Source organism: Bison bison, unplaced genomic scaffold (genome assembly GCF_000754665.1).
Source record: "Bison bison bison isolate TAMUID 2011002044 unplaced genomic scaffold, Bison_UMD1.0 scf7180017864498, whole genome shotgun sequence".
Lineage (NCBI taxonomy): Eukaryota > Metazoa > Chordata > Mammalia > Artiodactyla > Bovidae > Bison > Bison bison.
Genome location: NW_011495057.1, coordinates 8,060,925 through 8,076,887, shown reverse-complemented (window position 1 = coordinate 8,076,887; position 15,963 = coordinate 8,060,925).

Here is a 15,963-nt window from a genome sequence, read left to right as displayed (position 1 = left end):
TTTTCTAGTTGTGGCAAGCAGGGGTTACTCTTTAGCTGCAGTGTGTGGGCTTCGCTTATTGTAGAGTCCAGGCTCCAGGGGCGCAGACTTCAGTAGCTGTGACACATGGCTCGGCAGTTGCAGTTCCTGGGCTCTAGAACAAGGGTTCGATAGTTGTGGTCCAAGGGCCTAGTTGTTCCCAGCATGTGGGATCTTCCTAGACTGGGGATCAAACCCAGGTCTCCTGCATTGGCAGGCAGATTCCTACCACTGAGCCACCAGGGAAACCCCTGTTTATCTATCTTCTACGTGGTAGTATGTATCTGCTAATGTCAAACTTCTAATTTATCCCTCACTTCCCTCTTTCCCATTTGGTAACCGTAAGTTTTTATATATATAATCTACCTATTATTGAAGCAAAGCTGTTTTTGAAGCCTCTACCTCTAGAAGATATGAAGAGGTGTTAGCAAGGAATGGATGGCAGAGCTTTAGAGAACAGCCTCTGGAGAGCCTTAGACTTGGGTAATTTATCTTTTCTTCCTCATTTGTGCAGGGTATGGGTAGAAGAATGCTTAATATATTACCCAGTAAAAATTTGTGACACTGAGAGAATCTCCCTTGCAGTTTGGGGATGGTTTCTGAGAAAAGGGCATGGTCCCAGTTTATAATCTCTATCTTGATATATGCATGACTTATAGTGATGCCAGGGCTCAGGAGAAGTATTATACAACACTCCCCAGGTAGCATGATGTATTAGTTATCTATGCACTTTGAGAAACTACTCTGAAACTTAGCACTTTTAACACATACATTATCATAGTTTCTATAGTTCAAATACCCAGGCATGGCTTAGGTGTGTACCTCTGGATCAAAGCCTCTCATGAGGTGGCAGTCAAGTTGTCTCTACTAAAATCTGTGATCACTACTGGGTTTGGTCCATTTCCAAGCTTGCTCGTGTGTCCTCTGTTCATTGTGAACTCTTGGATTGAAGGAAATCCCTGCAGATCCTACACCCTTCACTGACTGTGGACTTGAGCTCTCTCTCAGTGCCTAGACACATGGACATGCCCACAGGACCTATCACTGCACCTGATTCCCCAGAGTAAGCAGTCTAAACAGGAGAGAAAGAGACAGAATGAGAGGGAGAGAGAGAGAATAGCCCTCCCCCCACTATTCTTAAAAACTGTCCATCCTATGGGAATCCTAGTTGGAAATGGTATTGACTCCAAGATTTCTAATAAGCTCCCTGAAGACAGTGCATCATAGCTGACAGCTGAACCAGTTTGCTACTCACACAAAAGAGACCAGGGAATAAAGAGAATGTGGCATTTCACAGAGACTTCCCCACCCTGGAGAGCTACAGCAGCTGCCCAGCTGAAAGTTTAAGAACCCTGAAATGTTCCATAAGATATTCCGCATCATTTGCCATCAACACCAGAGACAATACAGGGATACGTGAAGACATCAGATGCCCGAAGCCACAGAGAAATGGCAATGAATAAACCACACACCTTCACAGTCTCTCAACCACAGCAGCAGATGACCCATCCTTCCTGTTTTCCTTGTGACATACAAAAAAAAAAAAACAGAAAGAAAGAAAAAAAGGAAGCATGGAGAACTGGGGAGGAAACTCAGAAAGAAAACTTGAAATTGTAACAATGACTGAAAGAGACTACTTGAATTTGATTATTTCCTGGGAGAATCTGCTCTTTGATTACCCAGGCTAGAATAAAAGTTATTGGTTTGGATTGAACTTGTTAGTTTGGCCTAAAAATAATTTGCCTTCTGCTGAGCAGGGAAGGGGGCATGAAAGAATTGAGCTTATCAAAATAAAGTATGCTACTGATCTTTCAAATTAACTGGAGTCACAACTCAGTCGTAGTATACCACTCTGGCACTTAATCATTGCACTGTAGTTTAACTTAATGAATTACCTGTATATATCTTATCCCCAGGTTGAACTTATAGAGATTGGGGGCCCAAAATAATTTTATATGCTTTCTCCCTCCTCTTTGTGGCATGATATATACATACATATTATGGTCTAGTAAAGGTTATGATCAGAAGTATGTAAAAGTGTGTTTGTTTAAATACTAACATAAATTAGTTGACATCTTCCTCCATTCTCTCTACTTGGGAATGGGTTGTCTCTCTGTGACAGCAATAAAGGCCATGGGGATCCATTCAGGCAAAAAATTGCCACATTTACAAGTAACTTAATGGCAACCCACTCCAGTGTTCTTGTCTGGAGAATCCCAGGGACGAGGGAGCCTGGTGGGTTGCCGTCTATGGGATCGCACAGAGTCGGACTGTGCGACTGAAGTGACTTAGCAGCCGCAGCCAAGTCATGAAAACTATTGGATGATTATATCCTACCAGTTTTAGTCTAGAAATTGTTTATTAAATATCTATCATTATAAAACAAATTACTCCCAAACTTAGAAGCTTAAAGCAGTATTTATTGTTTTAAGTACTGTTTTATTTTATTTTTTATTTTTATTTTTTTTAATTTTATTTTATTTTTAAACTTTACAATATTGTATTGGTTCTGCCATTTATCGAAATGAATCTGCCACAGGTATACACGTGTTCCCCATCCTGAACCCTCCTCCCTCCTCCCTCCCCATACCATCCCTCTGGGTCGTCCCAGTGCACCAGCCCCAACCATCCAGTATCGTGCATCGAATCTGGACTGGCGACTCATTTCATATATGATATTATACATATTTCAATGCCATTCTCCCAAATCATCTCACCCTCTCCCTCTCCCACAGAGTCCAAAAGACTGTTCTATACATCAGTGTCTCTTTTGCTGTCTCCTATACAGGGTTATTGTTACCATCTTTCTAAATTCCATATATATGCATTAGTATACTGTATTGGTGTTTTTCTTTCTGGCTTACTTCACTCTGTATAATAGGCTCCAGTTTCATCCACCTCACTGAACTGATTCAAATGTATTCTTTTTAATGGCTGAGTAATACTCCATTGTGTATATGTACCACAGCTTTCTTATCCATTCGTCTGCTGATGGACATCTAGGTTGCTTCCATGTCCTGGCTATTATAAACAGTGCTGTGATCAACATTGGGGTACACATGTCTCTTTCCCTTCTGGTTTCCTCAGTGTGTATGCCCAGCAGTGGGATTGCTGGATCATAAAGCAGTTCTATTTCCAGTTTTTTAAGGAATCTCCACACTGTTCTCCATAGTGGCTGAACTAGTTTGCATTCCCACCAACAGTGTAAGAGGGTTCCTTTTTCTCCACACCCTGTCCAGCATTTATTGCTTGTAGACTTTTGGATCGCAGCCATTCTGAGTACTGCTTTAAGTAAATAAATGTGTATTATTGTACCGCATCTGTGGGTCAGAGCTCAGGAGGTAGCTTAGCTGACTGCCTCTAGCTCCAGATTTCTCATGAGGTTACAGTTGAGCTGTCAGTCAGAGCTGTGGGTTCAGATGAAGGCTCATTTAGAGATGGAGGTATTTGCTTTCCATTTCACTCTGTGGTTATTGATGGGTCTCAGCCCCTCACCACAGGACTGCCTCACAGCACAGCAAATAGATACCCCCAGGTTAAGTGACCTGAGAGAGGGATTTAGACAGCATGCCCAGACAGTGGCCATAGCAGTTTTATAACCATATCTCAGAAGTGGCATCCACGACACATTCTGCCATGTTCTATTTACTGTTGTTGCTGTTCAGTTGCTAAGTCATATCCGACCCTTTGTGACCTCATGGACTGTAGATCACCAGAATCCTCTGTCCTCCACTATCTCACAGAATTTGCTCAAACTTGTGCCCACTGAGTCGGTGATGTTATCTAACCATCTCATCCTCTTCTGCCCTTCTGCTCTTGCCTTCAATCTTTCCCAGCATCAGGGTCTTTTTATGAGTCTGCTCTTCTCATCAAGTGGCCAAGGTACGGGAGCTTCAGCATCAGTCTTTCCAATGAATACTCCGGGTTGATTTGCTTTAGAATTGACTGCTTCCATCTTCTGGTAATCCACGGGCTTCTCAAGAGTCTTCTCCAGCACCATCGTTTGAAAGCATCAGTTTTTTGGTGCTCAACCTTCTTTATGACCCAACTCTCACTACTAAGTTAATAAGTTAATATATGTGACTACTAAGTTAATAAATCCATCCCACATCCAAGGGGAGGAAATTCCACAAAGACATGACTATCAGGAGGTAGGTAGGATTGGAAACAACCTTAAAAGTTTTTGATCACAAATTTCTTCCAGGAAGTGACACCCAGAGTGCAATGAGTTAGAAAAATTTAATTGATTATTATTTGATTTGACTCTGATGACAAACACACTCCTGGGAGAAAGAACCGGCTAATACTATAACCAGGTAACTCTTAGTGATTTTCTTTGTGATCTCACACTTTGTATGTATTCAACTTGAATCCCTTTGGTGTTTTTCTCTGAGGATGAACTTCTAATATCAGACACTGTGTCATCCTTATATATGTTCACATTTGCCTATGGTTTTTCTTATTATAATCATATTAATAAAAACAAGAATGAAAAACACTGAATGTAAGTGTCCTGTGGACCACATGCCCTTCTAAGCACTTTATATTTTCAACTGCTCTTCACCGTGGTCCCATGAAAGATGTATATGTGTTTGCCAAAAAAGAAAAGTGAGGTACAGAAATGTTAAGGATCTTCAAAATCATAAAATTACTAAGTTTTGGAGCTTGTTTAGGGAACCAGGAAGATGCTCTTCAGCTAAGGCAGAAGGGAACTCTCCATTTGAGATGAAATGAAACTGTAGCTTGAGCTCAGCCATTCTGTTCTGGTTGGTTAAATTTAAATTGCATCCTTGGCTGACTTCTATTCTTTGGCCACAAGAGCAAAATTATTCAACAACATTCTCATCATCTCTCCTATTATCTGAACACTTTTTCCCACGATGACCATCTATTATTTCATTTGTCAAGCTTCAACTTCCTTTCTTCCACTGTCATACCCCAATTTCCCTGCTTTTGGTCCATGTGCTTTAGTGAAATTGATTGCTTCAATTTGCACAAGGGGGTCTCCATCATCCTGGAGAGTGAGTCTGATAGTCCACACTCTGGACAGAGGGAATTATCCAAGGTTGGAGATGCAACATAAGCCTCCTGACATCATTTCAGGAATTTGTGGCTACTATTGAGGAAGACGTCATTTTTCCTCCTGAGGGAAAGGTCTAAAAGGAAAGCTGGGGTGGCCCCTCTCTAAGTAAAGAGAAGCTGCCTGATGATGAAGCCAAAAAAAGGAGGAAATCATAACTGAGAGATAAATGGTGAAATTCATCACCTTAAAGTATTTGAGCACCAAAAGAGGACTTGATGAGAAAAGAAACCTTACCCCTAAAGTCAATACATTCTCTTTTATACTTAAGCTTTTTTTTATTAATTTCTATACCTGGCTATCCTAAAGCCACAGTTAATAAATTTATTGAAAAAGATATACTTTCCCAAAGCCAAGGATTCATTAGATTTCATTTCTATTAACATACTCAAAATAGTCCTAAGCATTCATAACACATAATTATAACCCATGACCTCTCCAACTAAATATGTAAGAGTTGTTTAATCTGACAGACCTATCTCCAAACAATACTTGTTTTTTCTTTCAAATACTCCCACTGGTCTCCCATCTGTTAATGTGTGCTTTTCTAAATGTCTTCTAGCCCTTTACAAAGTCTCTCTCTGCATTCTCCCAGATTTCTCTTTTGATCACCAGCCTCACCTAATAAACACACGAATAAAGTAACAAAATCAATCCAGCCTGATTTCTTTGTTCTCATCCCAAAGCACAAGCTCCATGCAGAGTGACAGTCACTTAAAGCAAGTTTGTCTGAAGAAATATATTTACTCCATGTACTGGAACTGATTACATCTACGTCTGAGATGGTATGGAAGCAATTGTAGAAAATATTCTTACACAGAGGACATTTCCAAGCTGGAAATCCAGGCTCAGGGAATGAGTGCTCTGAGATCTTGATTCAGTTGCTCCCGTTGCCACGCCTGATGATGAAAGTCCCTCTGAGCCTGTTACGTTCTTGCTTCAAAGTTCTGGCCTGCGGGCAAGAATTAACTTCCAGGAGAATCATGTTTCTGGGTGAGCCATGTAGAAGTCAAGGGGCTTTAAGCCGAGCACAGGAGAGAAAGGAGGAGTCAGTGTCCAGAATTCATTATCCTGTTTCACTGTTTACGGCTGCAAAGGATCCTGCCTGCCACAGGCTCTAATCCCAGCTACGTGCTCACAGCAACTATTTCCCTTTCTAATTTAATTTTCAATGCTTTGTGTATTCATATTTTATGATCTGAACCATTTTTTGCCATTGTTTGCACACATCTCCAAACTACCCTTTAGAGTAGAAAGTACTTTGTTTTCGTTCGTCTTTAATTAAGTAAATATTTTTAGCTCAATTTATGTTTTGTTGATCTTTTGTTTTATTCCCAAATAAACTGAAAGAGCATTTGTAGTGCTGAAGATGTATTCTTACTCTCTACCCGTAAGTCCTTATATTGAATAAGCTCAAAAGAAAATATAATTTGTATATTCCATGCTCCAATCAGACATACTGAGACAGACTAGCAAAGAAAGGGAAATCAGTATGAATACTGGTTGGGGCTTCCAGGTGGGTCAGTGGTAAACTATCTGCCTGCAATGCAAGAATGTGGGTTTGATCCCTGGGTCAGGAAGATCCCCTGGAGAAGAAAATGGCATCCCACTCCAGTATTTTTGCTTGGATAATCCTTTGGACAGAGGAGCCTGGTGGGTTACAGTCCATGGGGTCTCAAAGAATCAGACGTGAGTGAAGCAACCTAGCATGCACAGACATGAGAAATAAATACAGTGAGTAGCAGGTGTCCAATGAATGGTAGCTATTATGGTTCTTGGTCTTTTAAAATAAGTAGATCAATTTGATTACCAAATAAAAATACTAATTTGCCCACAATTTAAGAATAAGACTTCACAATTTTTCACCCCCTCACTCTGATATGCAGAGATCATGTAACTATTTATTTTGATTACAGCTAATATGATTCTGCTAAGCTATTTCATGACCTGAATTCATCCATCAAGACAAGAGATGAATTATTCCTAGGTGGGCTTCACTCTAAATATTTGCTGTTTTGTGAAGCTCACATCCTTCTTTTGGTAATTCCCAACTCTTCTAAATATTTTTTTCTCTTCCATTTGCCTGTCTTTCTCAATGTCTTTTGTGATTTCTCCTCATCCATTCAACCATTAAATGCTGATTCCTCAAGACTTGGTTCTCAGTTTATTTTCTGCTCAGAGTATAATTTCTTTCAATATCATGTTCTCACATAACTTGGATTATCATCTGTTCACGACCACTACCAATCCAATCCATTCCTCTTATCTTGACCCCATACTCCTATGTCTCTACTCAAAACTTAACCTGAATATCCTAGACAACACAAATGTGGGATGGCCAACCACTTCAAACAGGATCCTTTCCTCAAGCCTCCTACTCCTCTTCCAGCTTCCCTAAACTGTAAATTGTTCCACCATGCACTCTATAGTTCTTTAGAAAAACAGGAGTCATTCTTGACCTGTCCCTCTTTTGTAATACCTCCATCCAATCAAGTGCCAAGTTCACGTCTCCCTAGTTCCACCGCTGTTCTCATTGTCTAATCTATCATACTCTCAGGTAGATTATTGATAAGGCTTGCCATTCTTTCCAATTAGGTATAAAGAATCTTTGCTATTGAGTTCTATAAAATGAAAGATGCAGTGTGTGGAGGTGGGGTGGGGCAGAGAGTAGTAAAATTTCCTGAAAACAAAACAAAAATTCTCTTTCTTGTATCAAAATAAATATGGGTGCAATGGAGAAATGGCGCCTCAGTTTTCTGTTGCATGTGGAGCCAAGGTTTGTGGATCAGATTGCAGCCTGTGGGGAAAGGAATAAAGCATCTCCCACCATCCTTCTGGCCAGTGGACTGGTTCTCCCTAACACAGCAGCACAAGAGTCATTATAAATCATGATTGTAATTTGTCTTTCAGCTCCATTGGTTTTATAATGTGGAAAATTCTTGGCAGGTTTTGGCAATAGGGTGTCTGCTGCTGCTAAGTCGCTTCAGTCGCATCCGACTCTGTGAGATCCGAGAGATGGCAGCCTACCAGGCTCCTCTGTCCATGGGATTTTCCAGGCAAGAGTACTGGAGTGGGGTGCCATTGCCTTCTCCGAATAGGGTGTCTAAGAAAGTTAATTTTCATGGCATGAGGATTTTTCATTTGTTATGAATATCAGGAGGGGAGTGGAAGAAGATGAGTCATGAATTATTGGTCAGACCCAGTCGGACTCCAAATGTCCATGTTCCCCATTTTACCAATACATTATTTTCACAGCCCGTATCAACACTGTCAGGAAAGAAGGAAAGAAATCAGTCCATGACGGCAAATGATTGCTTGACTAAATTGTTCTTCGTGTAGCCTGGCTCTTAAATTGAATTGACTAATTTGGTGGTTTCTGGGAGTTTATTTAAAAACAGCAGCTAATACTTGTAGCATTTCCTGTATGCCAGTCACTCTTCTAAGAGCTGTGCATACCAACTTATCCAAGCCTCACACAGACCCTGTGATGTAAGTACCATTATTATAGTTATTTTACTCACCTAGAAAGCTGAGGCATCAGTTTAGTGACTTTACCAAGGACAATCAGTCTGTGGCAGAACTGGAATTCAGGACCAGCTATCTGGCCAAAGAGCCCAAGCTCGCACACATAATGTTGCACTGTGGGTATTCCTCCACTTTATAGATCTTTCACAGGCATTTGTATATCACTATTGCTAACATTTAGGCTTAAATATACACTTTCTCAAACATGACCCTTCCTAGTAAAGAGATTTGGTTTGTAACTTGTATGGTATGAAGTTATGCCTTCATAAAGGTACTGCAATTGTTTCTTTGCAGAGCTCACACAGTTACTCAGCACTATTTTACAACATGTCTTAAAGATAGAATTCAAACTATATGCATACAAAAAATATATATATATATTATTTTATCTTTTATGCAAATAAATATTAAATCTATAGGATTTCTTTCAATTTACCATATTTAAAGAATTGTTATCTTTCCCAGTCTATAAAATTCTAGCCTTAGAAAGGAGGTGTTATTAAATCAATGACCAGGGTCTATTGATGAATAGAAGCATCTTCTTATCAAGCTGAGGGTTGATAATTGAGTCAGAACTACTATAAAGACCATGTACCCTTTTTAAAATATAGGTAAAATGCTCATAGTCATCTCCAGTGTTCTGAAAGCTGGTGATTTTTTAAAGCTCAAATGAAAATGGATTGATATTTACAAATAGAATCTGAAACTTTTTCCAGTGTTATCTATGAAGTCAAATACTGTGGCCTAAACATTACTGTTTATACAGCAGCTTAAAATTGAATAACATAATAGATTTATCATCTGCTTCCTGGCTTAAATTGATAATTGAGTAATATAGCCATAGTTACTCATCTGTGGGTAAGATTTTGTAAGCTCTCTCATTCAGTCTAAAGGGAAACAAATCGACATTGGGCTTGACCAGTCTTTTTCTCCTACAATAAAATGCAGGTAGACTAGTTTAGTAGAATATAAAAAGTGATGTTTCAGTGACTTGTCTATAATATCAGGAGTGAGAATGCTCCAAATTCATTTTATTTGTGGAGTGATCCAAAAGCAGTCCTCATGTAAAACTTGAAATGACAGCAAGAAGGAGAGCATCCATCTATTTCAAATATTATGATAGGGACTTTGGGATCAGATGACTAATAATAGATGAAGTAGAAAAGGAAAATTTCTGTCCCATTTCTTTAACTGTCTTAATGTAATGGGTTGTGTGAAACTAAATAATATTCAAGAAGTGCGGTAATAAGGCATTGTATTTAAATCATTTTATAAAGATGAATATATTGTCCTAGGACACCTGATTGGTATTAATGATTTCCAGGCCCTGACCTCAGTAAACATGAAGACAACCTGTGACCTCACCTAGGTGACTATTTAATTCACAACATTCATAAAAAGTTTGAGGGTTTGAGGTTAATATGATGTGTAGTAAGAACTCAACAAGCCAGAAGCATAAGATTCAGACCCCAAGAAGCTTAACAATGTAAGAATTCAGAAAATCAAAACAAAACGAAACAGCAATTAGAAGTTATGATGTCCTCTCCTCATTTTACATTAGTAATTGTGTGTTGCTTAACAGCATTAAGAAAACAATAAAAAGAAAATACTCTGGTAACTTCTATATCACTGCATTATAATATAGTATTACATACACTGCAATATATATATTTTAGCCTTTATACATCAGTGGTTGCCCAACAATTATCTTATGGAATAGTCACAAATCTTCTGAAAAAAAGGGTAAGGAACAAGATTTGAAAAGTTTATTCTAGGGCACCTATAGGAGGTCACTAGCCTCAAATATCTTTCAGAGAGCTAACCTAAGAGACTTGGAGGATGAGAGGTAAGAGGTATTGGGTCATGGACTGTGATGGATGTATATCCTAAAGGGAAAAAAAAAATCCATCATTAGAAGTCACAGCTCAGTTTTTTCTTTTTACCAACCATCTGATTTGAGGAGTTTAAAAATTTCAACTTAAAAAAATGTCATCATAAATATAAATTACAAATTTGAAAATTATTTTTAAAGTTGTTAATAAAAGTGATAAAATATGGCATTGTATCCATATAGATGCATTAAGGCAATATCAATAACTTCAGATAGAAGCAGATGATACCACCCTTATGGCAGAAAGTGATGAGTAACTGAAGAGCCTCTTGATGAAGCTGAAAGAGGAGAATGAAAAAGCTGGCTTAAAATTCAACATTCAAAAAACTAAGATCATGGCATCCGGTCCCATCACTTCACAGCAAATAGATGGGGAAACAATGAAAATAGTGACAGACTTTATTTTCTTGGGCTCCAAAATCACTACAGATGGTGACTGCAGCCATGAAATTAAAGAAGTAGAAGCTTTTCTTCTACTTGGAAGAAAAGCTATGACAAACATATTAAAATAGACAGCATATTTAAAAGCAGAGACATTACTTTGCTGAGGTCCATATAGACAAAGCTATGGTTTTCCCAGTAGTCATGTATGGATGTGAGAGTTGGACTATAAAGAAAGCTGAGCACTGAAGAACTGATGCTTTTGAACTGTGGTGTTGGAGAAGACTCTTGAGAGTCCCTTGGATACCAAGGAGATCAAACCAGTCCATCCTAAAAGAAATTAGTCCTGAATATTCATTGGAAGGACTGATGCTGAAGCTCCAATACTTTGGCCACCTGATGTGAAGAACTGACTCCTTAGAAAAGACCCTGATGTTGGGGAAGATTGAAGGCAGGAGGAAAAGGGGATGACAGAGGATGAGATGATTAGATGGTACCACCAACTTGATGGACATGAGTTTTGGCAAGCTCCAAGAGTTGGTGATGGTCATGGAGCCCTGGTGTGCTACAGTCCATGGGGTCGCAAAGAGTCAGACACACTGAGTGACTGAACTGAACTGATAGGATTAACTAACTAACTAATTAGTTAATGTATTACTATTATTTTTTGGCTGTCTCTTCTGGGCAAGGGGGATCTTAGTTCCACAACCAGGTATAGAACCTGAGTGCCCTGCAATGAAAGCTCAGAGTCTTAACCACTGGATCACCAAGGAAGTCCCCTAATGTTATTATTCCTTAATAAAATTCTAGAACACTAGAAAAGGAGTCAATCAAGATTATAATTAGGAATTACCTGGAATCCTTTTCAAGACTGAAATAGTTCATGATAATAAAGATATATCTTGACTGTTTCTTGAAGCCAGGTGAGAAAGATTTAAACACTAAGGGGAAAGTCTTTTATCATGCTTACAAGCAAGCCAATTTGGAATCTGATAGATTTAGCTTTAGGTTCAAACTTCATAGTTTTGAGCTTGAGAACTAGAGCAAGTTAATTACTCTCTCTGTGCTTCAACTTTCTCGTTTGTAAAATGGGAATAAAACATAGCATCACTTCACAGGTGGAAACAATAAGCAGAGGTTTCAGTACTTCATAAGAGTTAACCGTTTTTTTTTTGTTTTTTTTTTAAATCCCCTGTATTTCCCATCCTCGGGCGACTGCCCTCTTTAGTTCCTCACCCCTATCCCACTTATGCCAATAATCCTCATTTCTTATTTAGAATTATGATTTCCACAGTGCAGAACTTTAGGGGAGTGAGTCACATTGCCTTCATGTGACTGATGCTCCCCTGGTCTGTTTGACCCCAGGGCCCTATAAGTCAGAATGTAAATATTTAGGCAAACAGCTATCTATATGAGTAGTTGTCACACTAAAGAGGTTGAGAAGCTATTGATCCTGTTCTCCCTGCACATCACATTATTATAATTGCTCTTAAAGATACAGTTGAGACTCTATTGCTTCCTTCCAGTCTGAAATTTGCCAAAATAGTGTTAGCCTAGAATAATAATTGTTTAATCTTTCTCTAGTTCTCAACATACATCTGTAGCCTTAGGTAGTTGGCATCTCCAGATGGCATCTCCAATATTTTTCTCCTACTATGCTCATGCCTGCCACATGCCTAGACTCACATTATTGTTAACTGAAGCATCTCCTGCATTCCCATGTGATTCTTATTCATCCTTTATGGTTCAGCTTTTCCATGAGCCACTTCTGATTATGTTGATCTATCCCTTCTTTGATCCTTTGCCCGCTGTTAATTAGCAAATATCCTGTTAGAATTACTCTCAAATGGGTTGATATGAGCTAAGCTGTTTCATTTCCAAGTTTTGGGGGAAGCCAAAGACAAAATCCATTTCAGGAAGACCACCAAAAAAGCACTATTTGCATAAGCTATAGTTCTTCTGAAATTCACTGATATTTCAAGACTACCTCTTTGATGTGTCACTACAAAAACGTGGTCGCAATAAGCTCACAGCACTGTGTAACAATATGCCATCAGTTTTAGAAACTAAGAATTCTTACGATTGCTCCAGGCTTCTGTTTCTCAGAATCCAGGTTCTTGATCACTGACTTCTTGTGATTAGGTAATATGGGGCTGAAATCTCAGAACCCAACAAAACAACCTTTAATTAGTAAATCAGGAGCATTCCAAAGCAAGGGAAATGGAACTGAATGTTCTCCAGTGTCAAAATGGGTAAGAAGACCTCCCATGGATCCAGATATCTTTCTGAAACTACTGGTTGCTGAAAAAAATGTATATCACAGAAATTCTCCTAATTAGCTTCATTTTCTTAATTAGATAATGTTTTTGGTGCACTGTGTTATAAACCTCCCTGCCATCAAAACGATGAGTAAATTATAGGCACTGAAGTCAACCTTTCTAGACACTAATACTTCTTTCTGTTCCCCTGACACAGCAAAATAACAAGATAGCCTTGTTCTGTCTCTGTTTTGGGTTCAAAGACCAGGATCTCTAAGTCGTACCTAGGAGTCTTTGTACCAAGTCTGCCTGCAATTCTTCCTGTTTGAGACCTAGGAACAAGAAGGATATGCTATCTGACTACCCCTGCTGTGTATGCGTGTATACACACACTCGCATACACACACACAGAATATTCAATAGTGTAACAGACAGTCGTGTCTAACTCTGCAACCCCATCGACTACAGCCTGTCAGGCTTATCTGTCTGTGGGATTCTGGCAAGAATATTTGAGTGCGTAACCATCCCTTCTCCAGGGGAATCTTCCCAAGCCAAGGATTGAATCCAGGTCTCCTACATTACAGGCAGATTCTTTACTGCCTGAGCCACCAGGGAAGCCCAATGATACATAATATATACAATATAATACATAAAGTATCCAGTATACTTGGCTATTTACTGTTTGAGTCTTGTCTATGCATGAACATTCATATGCCCCTTTCTAGATTTCATTGTGAATACCTTGAGCCTGGCAGGTTTCTGTGGGAGAGTCACACTCCTAACCTCATTTCCCTGAGAAATTGTTTTCTCCAGCAACTGGTAAGATTTTGCTGGAATCCATGTGACTCATTCATGAGTTTTAGCTGTGGACGCAATGGGCAAAGTCTTGATTTTGTCCGTGTCTGAGGCTGTCACTCAAAGGGTCCCTCAGTTTTATCTTGTACTGATTTGATGAGAATCAATAACATCATTCAAGCCTGCAGGTCCCTGATTTCCTGAGCTGTCAAAGTGCTCTTTTATTCCTGCTTGTAAACAGGCCAATCTTTCTTGTTTGCTTTTTTGAGACCACCTCTTTGTTGCACTACCTTTTAAGAAAAAAAATATCCAGTGGTAACTAACTCATGTTATGGTCTCATTTCCTACTTGAAAAAACAATACCAACAAACAACAAAAAAACCCCTAAACTAATAACTTCATTGCAGATTCCACAGTGACATACAGGTAAAGATACCACCTGCAATGCAAGAGACGTGGGTTCAGTCTCTGGGTCGGGAAGATCCCCTGGAGAAGGAAATGGCAACCCATTCTAGTATTTCTGCCTGGAAAATTCCATGGACAGAGAAGCCTGGTAGATTGCAGTCCATGGAGGTCTATAGGCTTGCAAAGAGTCAGACACAACTTAGCGACTGAACAAGTTCATTAGGGACACTATTTACCTTTTCCTTTATTGCAACCAACAGTGTTTTCCCAAGATATTTCCCCATACTGTAACATCAATGGCCATTTCTCCAGCGTCATAGAATTTTTTTCACTACCTATATCCCAGTTTCCCAAGCCAGTGCCTCTCACTGTGGATTTGATTGTTACGGCATCCACTTCTATCTTTGATTTCTATATTTTCAGGATAGGGTCGGAGGTTCTGCTGCAGTTATAAACTCCTTGCAGCTGATGAGAAGAACAACCAGTCCCAAAGATGTGCAGTAGGGTAGTACTTTTGGGTTGCTTTGGCCTTGGACTTTAGAAGATGTGGGATCAGGGTTCCAGGGTTCCTACCTAGAAGCCCACATGACTGCCAGGGCTCCTCTGGCCTCAATAGGACTCCAGATTTGCAGCCTGGGGAATGTGCCATGTATACCTGTGTTTGGCTTGGCATCTCTTCCTGGCACTTGGCTGCACTGTAACTCTGAATGCGGGGGTGGAAAGGGGGTGAGTCATCCACAAGCTTTGGGGTTTGCCTCACAGATGGTGTGAGACAGACAGCTTACGGAGGAGTGTGGAACATTGGCCTCTGGCACCTGGAGCGCACAGATATTTCTCAGACCAAGACTCGCCTACCAAGCACCTGTAGATCTCCCGGGATCGCACGAGATTGCTTCCTCTGGGAAGTGTGGTCTCAGGGCCAGTGCCTCCTGTGTGATTAGGCTGTTCTCTGAGCAGCCACCCATTTCAACCCATCCTCTCCTTCCACTGCCCCTCAGCAGGACCCATATTACTCCCCAAGACACCTGAAGTCTGAAGTCCCATAGTGTCCTGGGAGCTCTAACTGTGCCCTAAAAAAAAAAGACTTGCTTTTATAGCAAAAAATAATATTTTAAAAAATTGAGACATAATTGACATAAAATATTACCTAGTTTCACTTGTACAATATAATGGCTTGATATTTGTATATAGTGTCGAATGACCATGACAATGTCTAATTAACATCTAACACTGTTGTAGCCACATGTTCTTTGAAACAAACTCACTCAGAAGGACAATGCAGACAGTGGAGTGCAGTTTATTACACCGGCGGGCCCAAGGAAGAGTCTCCTCTTAGCCAAGGACCGCAACCAGTTTTTGTGAAAACCTCATATACCCTAAGTGTACATGCCCAAACCCATCTCCCCAAATTCCCTGAAACTAGTCTGAACAAAGGAAAAGAAAGATACAATCAAAGTTAACCCATAATTCATATGCCTTAAGCCTATGTAGTTAACAGTGGACAATTATCAATAGGCCTGTGGTCACTCCCCAATAAGCATAATAGAATTTATGATTCTATTTGGTTACACAGATAATTAGGGTATTCTTTTAAGCTAGGGAGAGTCTAG